The sequence below is a fragment of the Bos indicus x Bos taurus genome, chromosome 23 (assembly GCF_003369695.1).
Source record: "Bos indicus x Bos taurus breed Angus x Brahman F1 hybrid chromosome 23, Bos_hybrid_MaternalHap_v2.0, whole genome shotgun sequence".
In the NCBI taxonomy this organism is placed as follows: domain Eukaryota; kingdom Metazoa; phylum Chordata; class Mammalia; order Artiodactyla; family Bovidae; genus Bos; species Bos indicus x Bos taurus.
Window position 1 is genome coordinate 18,010,424 of NC_040098.1, and position 15,880 is coordinate 18,026,303.

The 15,880-nt window shown below is 41.3% G+C and overlaps 1 pseudogene; it reads left to right on the plus strand.

The window, feature by feature from the left end:
• Positions 1–7,183: 7,183 nt before the first annotated feature.
• On the plus strand, positions 7,184–7,837 carry LOC113881418 (annotated as a pseudogene).
• Positions 7,838–15,880: the final 8,043 nt, after the last annotated feature.

Below are 15,880 nucleotides of genomic sequence, written 5' to 3' on the forward strand. Positions count from 1 at the left end.
TTATCCACATCTCAATCCAGTTCTGTTGTTTTCTTTTAACTGTGTAATGTGACAGTAAAGAGCTTTCTTTAATGTGATTTCTCTGTGAAAAGAAAACTACCAGGATTGATGGTAGTAAAAGAAGTAAAAATAAAGCAATCTGAGAAAGTGATGGCTCTTAGGCAGAAAATATGAGTTATGTACAAGGTTTCTGAGCAGTCTAAAAACATATTTCATAACATGTGCGACAGAGACCTGCAATCAAAGATTTAGATACACTAGCTCAGCAGGTAAAAGTCCTATCAGAGAAGGGTGATGGCCTCTGTAAGTGAGGCTGCCATGTAAAATGTCCTGGAAATTGGTGTTAGTCATCTGTGAATGGTAAAGAACCTGCCAATGCAGGAGATGCTGGAAACGCCAGTTTGATCCCTGTGTTGGGAAGATCCCCTGGAGGAGGAAATGGCAACTCACTCTAGTATATTCTTGCCCTACAGTTTGTTGGGTTGCAAACAGTCGGATGCAACTGGGTGACTGAGCACTCGTGCACCATATCTGGGGCTCCTCTCATGCTTAACACCAAAAAAAGAATGCTTCCTTCCCCATTTCAAAAACGGGAGTCATGACTATTTCTAGTCACTACAGCTGTGAATGCAAGCACCTTGTATCGCCTCTGGGAAATCAAGAAAGAGTAGTTATAAAATGCTTTTTCTTTCCTTGCTGTGGAACTGAAGAAGCTACGTGCTCCAGAAAGTACAGCCTGTCAGCCTGGGTCCTAAGTGACTGTGTGGAGCAGAGTACCAATTAAAACTCTGCCAGAGGTGTACACTCGGTCTTTACTATTCTGTGTATGAATTTTGGTTACCCATTGCTTTTGGTGTGATCTAAGCAAATATGAAGAAAATGTGAATAGGTGTTTATAGCTCATTGGAGTCGATATATGCTAAATCAGGGATAGGTACACTGTATCAACTTTTCCTCTTCAATCCTTCTCTAATATTGAATAATTATTTTTATCAGGGGAGCTGGCCCCCAGGGTTAATAATTGGAAAACTCCCTTGCCTCCTCTTCACACCTGCCCTAAATATAATTCAACTCTTAACTTCATTCGAGCTAAAGGTTTGCCCCTCCTCTAGCTTTTGCCTGCTTCACGTGTGAGTCTTGCTGTGTGCCAAGGTGTGCCAAGTTTCTCCACATTCCTGGGCTTTACTCGTCAGAGTTTACTCCTGTCTTGCTGGCCAACTGCTATTTCTGAACCCCTCCCCCAGGGTTTGGTATAAGAGGAGAAGAGCTTAGGGGAAAGGGCCACAGCTTTTCCCAATTGGGGCAGGATGCTGTTATCTTCAAAAGTTGGTTCTCTGTGGACTTGGAGGACTCACAAAAGTTGGCTCTTTCTCTCTTGTCTGTGTCACTGTTGTGGGCTTTTTTTTTAGCTCTCTTACTGGGACCTAGGCAATGTCTCTCCTCTGGTTAACTGCCTATGACTCCTCTCTCCCCGCCCCCAAGTTCATGGCCTTCTGCAGGTTCTGTAAAATATACTCTCCTGAAGTTCATTTCCTCTCAGAGCATCCTTCATGGGAAGGACCTTTTTAATGACTCCAAGTCATTTCCTTCTAGGTATACTTGTCCACAGGACAACTCATGCATCTTTGCCCTACTGGCAAGAGCAGTGCAGCTCACTCTCCATGCAACCCACCTTATTCACCATCCCAGGAAAGCTGGTCAGCCAGCATTTTGCATATGGACTTCCTCAGGTGGGAGTTAGGACGTGAGTCCCTGTGGACTTTCTAAATCCAGGAGATCTAAGCCAAACATTCTGCAAGGTGCTAGTGGAGGTCTCTATCTCACTTGGCTCTGTGTGTGTGTGTGTGTCTGTGTGTGTGTTAGTCGCTCAGTCATATCCAACTCTTTGTGACCCCGTGGGCCATAGCCCACTAGGCTCCTCTGTCCTTGGAATTCTCCAGGCAAGAATACTGGAGTGGGTACCCATTCCCTTCTCCATGGGATCTTCCCGACCCAGGGGTCAAACCCAGGTCTCCCACATTATGGGCAGATTCTTCACGGTCTGAGCCACCAGGGAAGTCCCCACTTGGATTTAGGCAAAAGGGAAAAACCCCCCTCTACCTCCCCACAATTCTAATTCCCTTATATTAATTCAGTGTGGATAATTATTAACAGTAATGCTGGCAGATGGGTTCACAGTCTCATCCCATCTCCCTTTGAAGTGGATGGGAGAAGAGGTTGCCTGGCATCTATTGTGTTGCTTTCTGCCTTTGAGACCTTTGCTGAAACTCCAGAGACAACAGGGAGCATCTAACTAACATCCTGTCACAACTCCTGTCTGTCGTCAATTCAAGAAACTCTTATTAGGACTTTCCTGATAGTCCAGAGTTCATCATGAGAAACGCTGGACTGGAAGAAACACAAGCTGGAATCAAGATTGCCGGGAGAAATATCAATAACCTCAGATATGCAGATGACACCACCCTTATGGCAGAAAGTGAAGAGGAACTAAAAAGCCTCTTGATGAAAATGAAAGTGGAGAGTGAAAAAGTTGGCTTAAAGCTCAACATTTAGAAAATGAAGATCATGGCATCCGGTCACATCACTTCATGGGAAATAGATGGGGAAACAGTGGAAATAGTGTCAGACTTTATTTTTGGGGGCTCCAAAATCACTGCAGATGGTGACTGCAGCCATGAAATTAAAAGACGCTTACTCCTTGGAAGGAAAGTTATGACCAACCTAGATAGCATATTCAAAAGCAGAGACATGACTTTGCCAACAAAGGTCTGTCTAGTCAAGGCTATGGTTTTTCCAGTGGTCATGTATGGATGTGAGAGTTGGACTGTGAAGAAGGCTGAGCACCGAAGAATTGATGCTTTTGAACTGTGGTGTTGGAGAAGACTCTTGAGAGTCCCTTGGACTGCAAGGACATCCAACCAGTCCATTCTGAAGGAGATCAGCTGTGGGATTTCTTTGGAAGGACTGATGCTAAAGCTGAAACTCCAGTACTTTGGCCACCTCATGCGAAGAGTTGACTCATTGGAAAAGACTGATGCTGGGAGGGATTGGGGGCAGGAGGAAAAGGGGACGACAGAGGATGAGATGGCTGGATGGCATCACTGATTCGATGCACGTGAGTCTGAGTGAACTCTTGGAGTTGGTGATGGACAGGGAGGCCTGGTGTGCTTCGATTCATGGGGTCGCAAAGAGTCGGACACAACTGAGCGACTGAACAGAACTGAACTAATGGTCCAGTGGTTAAGACTCTGCACTTCCAATGCAGGGGGCGCAGTTTCGATCCCTGGTTGGGAAACTAAGATCCACAAGTTGCATGGTGTGGCTAGAAAAAAAAAAAAGAGAGAAACTCTTTACTAAACTCTTATTAGACAGATGAAAACAGGTTACAGCTTTTACACACACACACACACACCCTGTAGCAGACATATAGCAATGATAGATAGAACTTGAAAAGAGTAAAGCGATCTAAGCTTTAAAACATCAACACCTCTGTGAATTTGCTAAAGCCATAGAGCCCATGGGCTCTGAAATAAGTCTGGAAGCAAGGGTAGCAGTCAGAGATTTGTGCCTCTCAGGAGGTGGGGGACCTGGGACGGATTTTCAGCTTGAAGCCAAGGACACCCTTGCAAGCTGAACAAAACTATTGTCAACCTTCTGCTTGGGGCTATAGCCTTATGAAAAGCTGTGTGCTGAGAGGATGGGACAAAAATGTTGACAGTCCTTAGATGAGAACTGAGCCTAGGCACTCCCTGTGAGTGGAATGGCAATAGTGTGATACCCTACATATCAGTAATAATGAAACAGAGCAGGACCCTACGGTCTTTGCCCCCCATGTCCTCTGCCTGCCTTTTGTCTGTGGAAAAACTTAGGCTAAGAGTAAGTTTAATCAGAGAAGTGAGTACATGCAGAAACAAAGGAAAGCAGTCAAAGAAGACCAAATAATAATAATGTACTAATTGAGCATAGTTAAGGACCTTTAGTTCCTCCTCAAGGGCTGTAGTGGAGAAGGCAATGGCAACCCACTCCAGTACTCTTGCCTGGAAAATCCCATGGACAGAGGAGCCTGGTAGGCTGCAGTCCATGGGGTCACTAAGAGTCGGACACGACTGAAGTGACTTAGCAGCAGTAGCAGCAGCAAGGGCTATAGATAATGCTCTGAGCCATATCTATATGGCTTATAGATGATCTGTCTTATAGATATTAAAACAAAAAACACCACAATATTGTAAAGTAATTAGCCTCCAATTAAAATAAATTAATTAATTAAAAAAAAAAAACGGCAAGTGGAAGAAGCTAACTGCATGATAATTAGGCTGTACCCGTGATATAAGCTGCTACAATTCCAAGAATTGGCTTCAAGAAATGGGAACAAATGAACCCTGGAACTGAAGATTAACTGTACCTAAAATAACCAAGATGATGCTGGTAAGACCACCAATGACCAATTTGAAGATGACTATCAGAGCTGACTGTGCTTTGTGTACGTAGCCCCCTCTCCCTGTCTGTAAAAGCTCTTACCCACTGCTTGTGATGGGGGGAGGGGGGCAGTTTGCCTTTGACAGACGTCTGCCCTTCCCCAACAGTTGCTGGCATCTGAAATAAAGCAAACTTTCCCTTCCACCAGCTTGGCCTGTTTATTGGTTTTTGAGTGGGGAGCAGCTAGACCCCACTTTTTGGTAATAATTGTAATTAGAAAGCATGATATTCTGTTAAATATGGTGGATTCAATTCATGCCTTTGTCACTATTAAGTCCCTAAACACCACTCAAGTGACTGTAAAGGATTTTGTTTCTTTTTTAAGATATAATCTCATATATGCAGTGTGGGAGTGTGAGAGATATTGCCCCGTGGGGTTGATTTTAGTCAATGGGAGACATAGTATTAGAAATGTAAACTGCTTGCTAACATACAAATAATACAACTTGAGCTTCAAATTTCATAAGATATAGTTTTGTCTTCTCTGTTTCTTTAGCCCTTTTTATTGTCTAAATGACCATATGAAAAGGTGCTAAACAGTTACCAGAGAAGTAAGAAAAGATACAAAACAAATTTCTAAAATAATTAAAACTTAATTAAAATTAAAACTTAAGGGGCATATAGCCATGGGAACTATCATACAGGGTTGATCGGCATGTAAGTTACTATTGCCACTTTGAAACATTGGCGATAATTTTTTCTTTATTTTTTTTTTTCTATCATGCTGGGTCTTCATTGCTGCATGGGTTTTCTCTAGTGGTGAATGGGGACTACTCTCTAGTTGCGGTGCATGGGTTTCTCATTGTGATGGCTTCTCTTGTTGCAGAGCATGGGCTCTGGGCTCTCAAGCTTCAGTAGTTGTGGCTCCTGGGCTCTAGAGCACAGGCTCAATAGCTGTGGCCCGTGGGAAAATGCAGCATGTGGGATCTTCCCGGATCAGGGATCAAACCTGTGTCTCCTGCATTGGCAGGTGTATTCTTTACCACTGAGCCACCAGGGAAGCCTGGCAATATTTTTTAAAGTTGAACATATACAGTGTGATCCAGCATTTCCTAAGTATATACCCATGAGAAATATCCACATATGTGCATCAAAAAGATAAGAAAAAGTTCTGGAAATGAATTGTGGTGATAGTTGTACAATATTGTGAATGTACTTAATGCCACTGGATTTTATATTTAAAAATGAATAAAAGGGGAAATATGTATGTTTTACCACAATAAAAATGACACACAAAAGTGTTCTCATGGAATTATTTATAGTAGTAAATATTTCAACTGTAGAATTTCAACTGTAGTAGATTCATACAATGGAATACCATATACCAGTGGAAAAGAAGACTATCACTAGGTGCAGCTATATGGATTTCACAGATACAGTGTTGTACTAAAGAAGGCCACACACACAAAAATACAAATTATATGGTTTTATTTTATTTATTTATTTTATTTCAAAAAGTAAACAAAATGAATTATGGTATTTGAAGTCCAGGTAGTGGTTACATGAGGGCAGTTTCTGGAACCTTTTCTATTTCTTGATTTAGATGTATTCATTTTGTGATAATTCATCAAGCTATACACTTAGGATTTTTGCAGTTTTCTGTATGTTCAGTTCAGTTCAGTCGCTCAGTCATGTCCAACTCTTTGCGACCCCATGAATCGAAGCACACCAGGCCTCCCTGTCCATCACCAACTCCCAGAGTTCACTCAGACTCACATCCATCGAATCAGTGATGCCATCCAGCCATCTCATCCTCTGTCGTCATCCCCTTCTCCTCCTGCCCCCAATCCCTCCCAGCATCAGAGTCTTTTCCAATGAGTCAACTCTTGGCATGAGGTGGCCAAAGTACTGGAGTTTCAGCTTTAGCATCATTCCTTCCAAAGAAATTCCACAGCTGATCTCCTTCAGAATGGACTGGCTGGATCTCCTTGCAGTCCAAGGGACTCTCAAGAGTCTTCTCCAACACCACAGTTCAAAAGCATCAATTCTTTGGTGCTCAGCTTTCTTCACAGTCCAATTCTCACATCCATACATGACCACTGGAAAAACCATAGCCTTGACTAGACAGACCTTTGTTGGCAAAGTCATGTCTCTGCTTCTCAATATGCTATCTAGGTTGGTCATAACTTTCCTTCCAAGGAGTAAGCATCTTTTAACTTCATGGCTGCAGTCACCATCTGCAGTGATTTTGGAGCCCAAAAAATAAAGTCTGACACTGTTTCCCCATCTATTTCCCATGAAACGATGGGACCGGAGGCCATGATCTTCGTTTTCTGAATGTTGAGCTTTAAGCCAACTTTTTCACTCTCCACTTTCACTTTCATCAAGAGGCTTTTTAGTTCCTCTTCACTTTCTGCCATAAGGGTGGTGTCATCTGCATATCTGAGGTTATTGATATTTCTCCCGGCAATCTTGATTACAGCTTGTGCTTCTTTCTGTATGTTAGGGAGAGGGATAGATTGGGTGTTTGAAGCTGATAGATGCAAACTGTTGTATTTAGAATGGATAAACAACAAGTCCTAATGTATAGCACAGGGAACTATATTCAATATTCTGTGATAAACCATGATAAAAAGAATATTAAATATGTATGTATATATATATATATTTTTTTTTTTAAAGCTGGAATCTCTGGAGTCCATCTACTCTGACTCCTTCAGAGCTTGATTGTATGTTGATCCAACCCTCTTAAAACTGGTCTTCCAAAATGCAAATGAACATTCCTGATACCATATTCTCCTTTGGTAGTATTTCAGCTAAGTATCGGAAAAATCCAACCAGGTTCACCATTCCTGTGACATATAAGGCTGGAGAAAACAATGAAACTGTCCTGCCCTCCCCCCTCAAGTTTACATATATGGAAAAGCACACAGATGAAGCTCCCCTCTAGGAAATATTCTCCCAGAAAAACCTAGAAATAAAGTTATTAGTTTTACAGGCAGAAGAAAGCTTTTCCATAGTATGATCTTTAGCAATAGTGGTCCAATAAAATTAAGTGAAATGGTAGATCAAATAGAAACCTGAAGACGAGAAGAAGAGCAGAAGCTGAAAAACAATTATTTTATGGTACTCCTATTACTATTCAAAATTTCTTAAGTTGAAAGGCCAAGTTTGATACAGAACTCTTGGAAATGTTTTTAAATGAATGAAAGTAAAGGAACAAGCAGGAAAAAGTAAATTAAGTGGGAAACAGCTGTTTGAAACAGATCATAATCCTGACACAGCTAATATCCAGTTCTTGGAGGATGCTGGATACAGCGTGGAGGTAGATGAGTCACTTGTCCAGAAATTAAATGACTTGGATCCAGAGGATAAGGAGGATGATCCAGACTACAATCCTGCTGACCAGAGAGTGATTTGACCAACTAGTAAACTATCCTCATCTTAAAGAGGCTTGACTGCCACAGCATCTGTGTCTATGCTGAGGGTGTGTATTGATTTTCTTTTCTTTTTTTCATAAGAAAAAATAATTTTTAGGAAAAAAGTCTTCTGACAGCTTTTATCATTGAGCTTAATAAACTGACCTTAAAATTTCAATCAATCAGTAAAAATAATAAACTCCAGGTAATGATATGCATGCTGAAGTCTTTAAGAGTGAAATGTGCTAATATCTGTCATTTCCTTCCCAGTGAATAAAAAATAAGACCCTTGAAATCAGTAGAAGAAAGGATGAATAAATGGAAAGTTGCACGATAAGGCAGATAAAGTAAAATCTTAACTGTAGAAATTAGGTGTTGAGCATTTGGGTATCACTGTACAATTCTTTCAACTTTTTAAGTGTGAACATTTTCAAAATTATGTAAAAGCCTCACCAGATTGTGAATCACCATATTGTACTTATATAATATTGTACATCAACTATACTTCAATAAATAATGAGTATAGAAACAATTCCTCTGTCCAAAACTTCATTAGATGCAGATAAAGTGATTTAGAGAGAAACATGTATAGCTCTAAATGTTTATATTACAAAAGAAAAGTTAAAAAAATTGCTCAGCTAAGTTTCCAGTTCAAAAAACTAAAGAAAAAAACAAACACAATAACCTTGAAGAAAGAGGAAGAGTGGCAGTAATAAAAATGAAGGCAGAAATTAATTGAATACAACAGAGATGGTAAAAAGACAAAAGATGTTTCTTTAATCGTCTATACCCCAATACAAAATAACAAGTTTAAAATTTTTAAAAAGACAGAAGAAAGTTCTTTGAAATAAACTAATAAAACAAGCAAAACTAGCAGAATTGATTGATCAAGAGAAAAAAGACAGAGGGCAAGAAAACAATCTTAGAAAAGAGGGATTAAAAAAATGGAAAGATTAGCTCAGTTCAGTTCAGTCTCTCAGTCGTGTCCAACTCCTTGCGAACCCATGGACTGTATAGCCTGTTAGGTTCCTCTCTGTCCATGGGATTTACCAGGCAAAAATACAGGAGTGGGTAGCCACTCCCTTCTCCAGGGGATCTCCTGCACCCAGGGATTGAACCCCAGTTTCCTGCATTGCAGGCAGATTCTTTATTGTCTGAGCCACCAAGGATGATGGATAAGTTATAGCCTGGCTATCACTAACTCTCACAGTGCCTTTGTGAGAATTAGGAAAAGGTTTCGCCTTCGGGGCTTCTCTGATAGTCAGTCAGTAAAGAATCCGCCTGCAATGCAGGGACCTGGGTTAGGAAGATCATAGGGTCGCAAAGAATCAGACACGACTGAGCAACTTCCACTTCGCCTGTGGGTGGCTGTAACCCTAACCTAGGGCTTGCCACTTGGAAAGCTGGATGCAGGCTGCTCCCACTCACTCCTTGTCCAGATAAGCTCGTGCAGAAAACCACCTACACAACCATATTGTCCGTAGTGGATCAGTTTGAAAAGCTATGAAGCAATATGAAGAACTTTGTGCCAATTAATCTGACAATTTACACAAATGATTAGTTCCCATTAAAAATGCAATTTACCCAATATATCAAGGAGACATAGACAACCTGAATAAACCTATAACCATTAAAGAAATTAAAGCAGTAGTTATAAGATCTGCTTATAAAAAGAGCTAAACTTTCCCCCCCTATATTCTAGCATAATTAAACATCACTGGAATCATCTCTTTGCTAAAAGATAGATGTGATGCAGCTGTGAAACCATCTGGTTTTGGCGCTCTCTTTAAGGTTAAATTTGTAACTATTGTCCTGATATCTTTGGTGATAACTTCTCTTTTCCTTTTCTGTTTCTTCATAGGTCAGTTTCAGTAACATTTTTTCTTTAAAATATCCATTTCCTCTAGTTGTTCACATTTGTTGCCATATAGTTGCAAGTAACTTTCAACCTCTTTTGTGTTTGTGAGTGTATCTCTTTTCTTATTCCTAACCTCCACATTTTTGCTCTCTTTTTTTTTCCCCCTAGCCAGCCTGGTGGGCTACAGTCCATGGGGTCACTAAGAGTCAGACACGATTGAGTGACTTCACTTTCACTTTTCACTTTCATGCATTGGAGAAGGAAATGGCAACCCACTCTAGTGTTCTTGCCTGGAGAATCCCAGGGACAGGGGAGCCTGGTGGGCTGCCGTCTATGGGGTCGCACAGAGTCAGACACGACTGAAGTGACTTAGCAGCAGCAGCAGCCTTTGACTGTGTGGATCACAATAAACTGTGGAAAATTCTGAAAGAGATGGGAATACCAGACCACCTGACCTGCCTCTTGAGAAACCTATATGCAGGTCAGGAAGCAACTGTTATAACTGGACATGGAACAACAGACTGGTTCCAAATAGGAAAAGGAGTATGTCAAGGCTGTATATTGTCACCCTGCTTATTTAACTTATATGCAGAGTACATCATGAGAAATGCTGGGCTGGAAGAAGCACAAGCTGGAATCAAGATTGCCGGGAGAAATATCAATAACCTCAGATATGCAGATGACACCACCCTTATGGCAGAAAGTGAAGAGGAACTAAAAAGCCTCTTGATGAAAGTGAAAGAGGAGAGTGAAAAAGTTGACTTAAAGCTCAACATTCAGAAAACTAAGATCATAGCATCCGGTCACATCACTTCATGGGAAATAGATGGGGAAACAGTGGAAACAGTGGCAGACTTTATTTTTTGGGCTCCAAAATCACTGCAGATGGTGACTGCAGCCATGAAATTAAAAGACACTTACTCTTTGGAAGGAAAGTTATGATCAACCTAGACAGCATATTCAAAAGCAGAGACATGACTTTGCCAACAAAGGTCTGTCTAGTCAAGGCTATGGTTTTTCCAGTAGTCATGTATGGATGTGAGAGCTGGACTGTGAAGAAAGCTGAGCACCAAAGAATTGATGCTTTTGAACTGTGGTGTTGGAGAAGACTCTTGAGAGTCCCTTGGACTGCAAGGAGATCCAACCAGTCCATTCTGAAGATCAGCCGTGGGTTTTCTCTGGAAGGACTGATGCTAAAGCTGAAACTCCAGTACTTTGGCCACCTCATTCAAAGAGTTGACTCATTGGAAGAGACTCTGATGCTGGGAGGGATTGGGGGCAGGAGGAGAAGGGGATGACAGAGGATGAGATGGCTGGCTGGCATCACCGACTCAATGGACATGAGTTTGGGTGAACTCCCGGAGTTGGTGATGGACAGGGAGGCCTGGCGTGCTGCGATTCATGGGGTCCCAAAGAGTCGGACACGATTGAGCAACTGAACTGAACTGAAAGTAATTAACTTGATTTGTATACACATGCACACATACACACATACACAAACATTCTCTAGACCTAACTGTCTTTTCTGTAACATCTCAGAAACCATGATGTGTTAAGAATAACAACATTAAACTAATTGTATGCACAGGGGTAAATGACTGAAGGATCTTACCCTTGCAATAACAAAGAGTTTTCCTATAGAAATTCCAATTTAAAGTGTTATTCTGTCATTTAAATAAATCTTGATTTAAGACTGTAAACCTGAGTTAATCTAGCTTATTTTTAGCACACTTGGTATCTATCCCAATAATAGACTAGCTATTTAGCCTAGTAACAGATAGGTATTCCCTGAGGCTTCCTTCGTGGCCCAGCAGTAATGGAAACTGCTTGCTGATGCAGGAGACACAGGTTCCATCCCTGGGTCAGGAAAATCCCCTGGAGAAGGAAACAGCAGCCCACTCCAGTATTCTTGCCTGGGAAACCCCACGGACAGAGGAGCCTTGTGGGCTACAGTCCATGGGGTCGCAAGAGGGTTGGACACGACTTAGTGACTAAACAACAATTCCCTGAGGCTAGCCATGTTTCCTAATTAATCCTCATTTCAATTTTTATTGCTTTTCTTCTTGTTGTTGGTTTTTTTTCTTGTTTTGTATTTCTTACACATTTTTATTTTGGAAAAAAGTGAAAATTGTACAAATTGTAGAGCTTTTCCTGTTTGTGAGCAATTTGAGAGTAAATTGCTGTTACCCACCGCTCCTGAATACTTTAGCAGATGTTTTCCAAAATAAGGACATTCTCTTACATAACTCCAATTCAAAACAAATTAGCATTGATACATAAATACCATTTAATTCTCAGGCTCCTTTCCAGAGTCTCTAGTTATCCCCCAAAGATCCAGATCTAAATTATACACCATATTTTGTTGTCCTATCTCTTTAGTCTTATCCATCAAGAACAGTTCTTCACTCTTTGCTTGACATTCCTAACCCTGACATTTTAAAAGATTACAAGTCTGTTATTTCATATCCATCAGTTTGGCTTTGCTGAAGTTTCCTCGTGATTGGGTTCAGATTATGCATCTTTGGTTGGAATGGTGTAAAAGAGACGAAGCATTTCTCTCATTGCATCCTCTCAGGTGGGGCAAGATTTCAAACATTCCCTTCCAGTACTGATAATGTCTGCTTCTGTTGCTTGATTAAGGTAGTGTCTACCAGGAATCTCCACTGTGAAGTTATTTTTTTTTTTTTAGTAATTAGTATTTTGTGGAGAGGTATTTGAAATTGTAAATATCCTATTCCTCATTGTACATTCAATTCATTTACATCACTATAGACTTGTGGTTTCCTATTCTAGTCCATGAACGATAATCTGTTACTATCATTATCTCCATTAACTCATGAATGATTAAACAAAATGTAGTATACACATACAATAGAATGTTATTTGGCAATAAAAAGGAATGAAGTTTTGATATATGCCACAGCATGGATAAACTTTAAAAATATTATTTTATGAAATAACGCAGACACAAAAGGACACATATTATATGATTCCATTTACTTTAAATGTCCAGAGTAGGCTGATCAATAGCAACATCAAGATTACTGATCATCAGAGACTGAGGAGAAGGAGAAACAGGGAGTGACTACTATTAGGTTTATGGCTTCTTTTTAGGGGGATGAAAGTCTCTGGAATTAGTGCTGATGTTTGCACAACTCTGTGGATATACTAAAACCATTGAATTGTAAACTTTAAAATAGGTGAATTTTACGGTATGTGAATTATATTTTGATAAAGTTGTTATTTTGAAAAATAAAGTCAATCTGCCCTTTTTCACAGGAGATTGTAAGGGAAACTGCCTGTTTAAACTCTTACTGCTAAGCAGGAAAAAAGTTCCTTTCCTCAAAATTTATACCCTCAGTCTTAGCCCTTTAATCTATAAAAAACACCTACAATTTGTTGGGAGAAAAATAAAGACCTCAGTAGAAAAATAAGCAAAATATATGAATGGGCAGTTCACAAAAGAGCAATATAATTGCCCCCAAAATGAGTAAAACCACTAAAAGATGATCATCAACACACATTGGATTGTGGTTTTGTGATCATTAAAAGAAACACGCATTTTCAGTACCAGATTCCTTCCTGTCTTTATACTCATTTTCTCCACAATTCCCTATAATTGGCTTCTACCTCTACACTTGACTGGAAATGCCCTTGGTCTCAAGACGTCTCTCTCTATCCGAATACTATACACTATTACTCTCCCTAGAACTTGCCACAGCTCTTGGCCTCTAGCCTTTCCTTCCTCAAGCGCTCCTCCCAGGCTTCTTCAAGTGTCATGCCTGCTGCCCTGGGCCACTTCTTCACCTCTTAACTAATCAGCCCCTTCCTTTTTCTGCCCTCTAGCTTCAGCCAACTGTAAGTGGACACTTCTATCAGGGCAGGTGGGTGGGTGAAGGCTGCTCAGCATCTGAGAATGTCCAATCTAATAAATCTTCTATGAAGCAGACCCTACGTTTCACTACAGAAGCTGAAAATGCCAGATACTTGCTCTCCCAGCCCCCTCTGGAAGCTGAGTGCTGGCCTTGACCTAGGCTGGGTCGAACAGACACAGCTATTTCAGACTTTGACTCTGGAGTTATTGGTGGAAAGCGGCAGAGTCAATGGAACAGTGTTCCTGGCAGCAGCAGCTTCCCGTTTCTATGGCAGCGGTGGCAACAGCGCCAAGCTCAGCCTGATGGTGTCAACAGTGTGAGGTGTGACATCTAGTGGACAGTGGTGTCCTCACCAGACACCATTTATGGAGTGGTTTTGGCTGTGGTGATAGCTGTTTAGGCTCTGAGCCTGGTTTTCCAGCTTTCCCAGTGATTCCATGAGCTATTTTAGCTTAACTTAAAATCAGAGTCTATTTCCATTGCTTGCAACAGAGAACTCTGACAAATATAGCTTTGTAGAAAGCTGTCCTCGGTTCTCTTTTTCTACCCCACCTAAACCCACAGTTTTCTCTATATTTTCTGAGTTTCTATTGCATTATTAAAGAATCTGTGCAATTTAGCACATTAAAATTTGCTGTACTTAAAATTTTCATTTTCATATGTTGTTTATGTATATTTATAAACCTTGTTGAGCCTTTAAATTAAGTCTCTCCAACCACATCATGAACCATGAGAACAATTAAAGGTGAATAATACTATAGCCTTACGTATTTGCTGATGGGAATGGGACAAACTAAAGATAGAGTGGTGAATGGCTGACAGGCCCAATGTTCTTGAGTAGTTGAAAGGAAAAGAGATCTTTCTTTTTTTTATTTTTTGGACCACACCATTTTTCTGTGGGATCTTAGTTCCCCAACCAGCGATTGAACCAGGGCCCTCAGCAATACCAACCACAGGACCACCAGGGAATTCCCAAAATGAGATCTAGTACTCAAGTCAAGGGTTTGGTACCTGGATCGGGAAGATCCTCTGGAGAAGGAAATAGCAACCTACTCCAGTATTTTTCCCTGGGAAATCCCACAGACAAAGGAGCCTGGTGGGCTACAGTCCATGGGGTCGCAGAAGAGTTGGACATGACTTAGCAACTAAACAACAATAGCTCAAGTCAAGGAGTTGGCCTTGGGAGCAGAGGAGGAGGGCAAGCAGAGTGTATGGGTATAGATGCTGTCAGTGGGTAGATGGTTGGTGGTTGCCTTCATTTTCTCTGTAGATTAGGAAGCAGTGTCATCAGCGGAGAATGAGAAGGGGAGAAAGTGTAGGAGGTTGGAGAAGTCACAGGACTGTCGTTCAGGATTGCAGTCTGGGGAATAAAGCAACCTCTCAAGAGGTTCACAGTATGGATAATTTTAAGAGACTCAGTTTCCAGATGCTCAATTTACAAATGTTCTCTTCCTAAAATTGATCTGTTTTCTTAACCTTGATGCTGAGAAAGACTGAGGGCAGAAGAAGAAGGGGGCAACAGAGGATGAGACGATTGGATGGCATCACTGACTCAATGGACTTGAGTCTGAGCAAACTCTGGGAGATAGTGAAGGACAGAGAAGCCTGGCATGCTGCAGTCCATGGGGTTGCAAACAGTCAGACACAACTTAGCGACTTAACAACAACAATAAGATGCCACCTGCCCTTCTTTCTGCCCCTTCTGATGTCTGTGTCAGAAGCTTTCTCTATCTCTTTTATACTTTAATAAAACTTTATTACACAAAAGCTCTGAATGATCAAGCCTCGTCACTGGCCCCAGATTAAATTCTCCTCTGGAGGCCAAGAATTCCGGCATCTTTTGTGGTTCAGCAGCAACCTTTCATTTTGGGGGCTTGTCCAGGATTCTTCCACTCCAGTACTCTTGCCTGGAAACTCCCATGGACGGAGGAGCCTGGTAGGCTGCGGTCCATGGGATCGCTGAGAGTCAGATACGACTGAGCGACTTCACTTTCCCTTTTCACTTTCATGCATTGGAGAAGGAAATGGCAACCCACTCCAGTGTTCTTGCCTGCCGCACAGAGTCGGACACGACTGAAGTGACTTAGCAGCAGCAGCAGCCAGGATTCTTCAGAACAAGGTAAGGATGCTTGAAACTCTAGTTCTTTGTTCTCCTAGCGAACATGTTTTCTGCTGTACTTTACTAACTCTACAGTGTGCTTGTGTGAATGTATGACACGCCCTGTGAGAAGCAAGTGAAGGAGCCCTGCTTTGCAGTTCCACGGTGACCTCATACAGCTTATGGCAGAAACCCTGTCAGGGGTTTATACCAA